The sequence below is a fragment of the Octopus bimaculoides genome, chromosome 10 (assembly GCF_001194135.2).
Source record: "Octopus bimaculoides isolate UCB-OBI-ISO-001 chromosome 10, ASM119413v2, whole genome shotgun sequence".
Taxonomy (NCBI): domain Eukaryota; kingdom Metazoa; phylum Mollusca; class Cephalopoda; order Octopoda; family Octopodidae; genus Octopus; species Octopus bimaculoides.
In genome coordinates this window covers 26,206,396-26,209,826 of record NC_068990.1, presented here as the reverse complement: position 1 = coordinate 26,209,826, position 3,431 = coordinate 26,206,396, and the positions used below count along the sequence as shown (strand labels likewise).

The following is a 3,431-nucleotide window of genomic DNA, read 5'->3' as shown; positions in this document are numbered from 1 at the left end:
TTATATCAATGGTTAAGAACTATTTATAGTTCAACAGCCTCTTTTACCGAATGCAGTTTTACAGATGCCACTCGTTACTTGTTTTACAGAAACAAGTCAGAAATTATTTTAATTAAGCACATCTTAATTTAGCACAGTCATTTATTGTCCGTATTTTCTTAGACTGTTCCAACCAGTCTGTGACATTTTAGACCTTTGCATGGACTAATGCCCTCGGTGTTAAATTTTTGTGGAGATTACTAACGAAGGTAAGCACTTAATGAAATTCTATTGAATCTTGGTATGTCATTTGTTCATGTTTCAGCTTAGTGATAAACACAATGTCCTATCAATATCTTGATAAAAAAGACAAACTAGCAGAATGGTTAGCACATTAAGTGAAATGCTTAGTGGCATTGCATCTATCTTTACGTTCTGTGTTTATATTCCATCATGGTTGACTTTGCCTTTCATACAGTTCTATATTTAAGAGATGAGGAATTATGTACATTATTTACATTTGATAGATATTTGTCTTCATCTTGTTTGTTGTTAACACATTTCGGCTGATATACCCTCCAGCCTTCTTCAGGTGTCTTGGGTAAATTTCAAACCTGAGTTCTCATTCCTAAGGTATTTTTCAATGTTGTTATTATAATTATAATTATTATTATTCAGGTCACTGCCTGGAATCGAACTCAGAATGTTGGAGATAGTAGCCTGTGCTCTTAACCACTATGCCATGGGCATATGGCGTAGTGGTTAAAAGCGCAGGCTACTAACCGCAAGATTCTGAGTTCAATTCCAGGCAGTGACCTGAATAATAATAACAGTAATAACATCAAAAATTACCTTAGGAATGAGAACCCAGGTTCAAAATTTCCCCAAGACACCTGAAGAAGGCTTGAGAGTAGTTCAGCTGAAACGTTGTGTTAACAACAAACAAGATGAGGACAAATATCTGTTGAGTGCCCCTGGACTGGTTCTTGTGCGGGTGGCACATGAGATGCACCATTTTGAGCGTGGCCGTTGCCAGTACCGCCTGACTGGCTCCTGTAGGATTTTCGAGCGAGATCGTTGCCAGTGCCCCTGGACTGGCTTGTGCGGGTGGCACATAAAAGACACCATTTCGAGCGTGGCCGTTTTCGTGCGGGTGACACGTAAAAGCACCCACTACACTCTCTGAGTGGTTGGCGTTAGGAAGGGCATCCAGCTGTAGAAACTCTGCCAAATCAGACTGGAGCCTGGTGTTGCCATCCGGTTTCACCAGTCCTCAGTCAAATCGTCCAACCCATGCTAGCATGGAAAGCGGACGTTAAACGATGATGATGATGATGATGAATTTGCCTTTCATCCATTTGGGGTCGATAAAATAAGTACCAGTTAAGCACCAGGGGTGATGTAATTGGCTTACCCCTCTCCTGAAATTGCTGGCCTTGTGCCAAAGTTTGAAACCATTATTTTAATCTCAATTGTGGCAGCGAGTTGGGAGAATCGTTAGCACGCCAGGTGATATGCTTAGCGGCATTTCATCTGTCTTTACGTTCTGAGTTCAAATTCTGCTGCAGTAATTTGGCATCGATAGAACAAGTACCAAGTGTGTACTGTTGCTGGCCTTGTACTAGAATTTGAAATCAGTATTTTAATCTTGAAAAAAATTTTTTTTTAATATGTTTAATCTTTTGTTACTGCATTTGTGTCAATTTGTTTTGAAAATAATGAAGAATTTAGTGAAAATTTTTTGTCATTATTAAGTTTGTATTTAGTAACATAAATTAACATAAATTAACATAGATTAACATGGAACTTTGATGGAAGGTTTTGATTTAAATCACTATGACTCTTTTGTTGCCATATTTCTGTTGGAATATACTGTCTTTGGATTTATTTTGAAAATCAAGAAGAATTTCGCAAAATAATTGTCGTTATTACACTGGTGTCCTGAGCATAAATTAACTTTAAATTGTGATGAAAGTTGTAATTTAAATCAGTTTAAAACAAGAAGTTTGTATCAGAGAACTGGAAATAATTTCAAGTGGGCTGATATCAAAAGGGTGGATACAATATTTTGCATGGGACTTAGGTTTTGTAAATGTCAATTTTGTTTGCCTCTCATAAAATACACCACCACGCACACACTAGCACTGACCAATTCCCTTCCCCACATTTTCACACCTTCACACCTACATATACACATGCATACGTTAAGATCACCAGCATTCTCTCACACACATGCACCTTCTCATCTTGGGTTCACCACTTCTTTGCTATCTCCCCTTTTTCTTAGCTCTCCTGTGTGATCCTTCTGTCCAGCATTCGCCATGATAGATCGCTGACCACTACATTTATATTTTTTTCTCCTTGTTTCTCTCCTTATTTCTTTCTGTGTTCCTTTCTGTTGAAGAGCGTAGGCTCGAAACGTTAAAGATTTTCTCTGTTCCCGAGCGTTATACTAATACATCCATTTTTTATTTACACCACCTGTCTTCGTCTGTTGTTTTTTTCGTAAATTCTCCCATATATATATATATATATATATATGCATGCATGCACAGTATGCATCTGTAATTAATTGTTTATATAGCTTGTAGCTAAAAGTGTCTACAGTCCCTTAATAATGTCTCACTTGTTTATTTGTTTGTAATGATTTCTCAAGCTTTGAATAGGGCATTTTAATGCCAAAATCTCAACTATATTTTGTGTAAACAATTTATTAAGAAAGCCAAATAATATAATAAATAATATAAAATTATGGAAACTGTACTCCATGGCTTTCTTGTTTCATTTCACTTGTGTGTCTGTGTGTACATGTTGGTGTGTAAAAGCATATGTACACTTTGGAGTCAGTGGATGGATGCTGAGAAGCTTTGCCACCAGAAACCCAGCAGTGATGGAAAGTCAAAAGAAATTAGTTATTTTAAGTAGGTTAGGGTATTTGCTCACAAGCCTGGTCTCGTTGTAGCCTAGAACTTACTTACCTACCACCTGCAGACATTACAAACATCTTTCATACAACAATTAACCGAAATCAGAGAAACGAGCTACTGGGAATGTCTTTTTACATGTTACATCTGTAGTTGCTGGGCTCTGGATATAAATGATACATCAACACACATCACATATATATATACGTGTGTGTGTGTGTGTGTGTATAAAATGTATACGAGTATTTATAAACACATCTGTGTTTATATATATGTGTGTGTGTGTGTGTGTGTATGTATATATATGTATGTATATATATATATGTATGTATATATGTATATGTATATATATATGTATGTGTATATATACATATATGTGTGTGTGTGTGTGTGTGTATATATATATATGTATGTATATATGTATATATATTTATATGTATGTATATATGTATATGTATATATGTATATGTATATATATATGTATGTGTGTATATATATATATATTTATATGTCCAACCCATGCTAACA

The 3,431-nt window shown here is 35.7% G+C and overlaps 1 protein-coding gene across 3 annotated transcripts in view; it reads left to right on the top strand.

Annotated features, from left to right (window-relative positions):
• Positions 1–3,431, top strand: part of LOC106877481 (heparan sulfate glucosamine 3-O-sulfotransferase 5) — a 471,645-nt gene that overhangs the window by 149,798 nt on the left and 318,416 nt on the right. The window contains exon 1 of one of the 3 annotated variants that reach the window (XM_014926397.2): positions 122–248. The exons of the other annotated variants lie outside the window; for them this stretch is intronic. The gene's annotated coding sequence lies outside the window, so the exon portion shown is untranslated. Of the gene's footprint in view, positions 1–121; positions 249–3,431 lie in introns of those variants that run through there. 3 annotated transcript variants of the gene reach the window in all.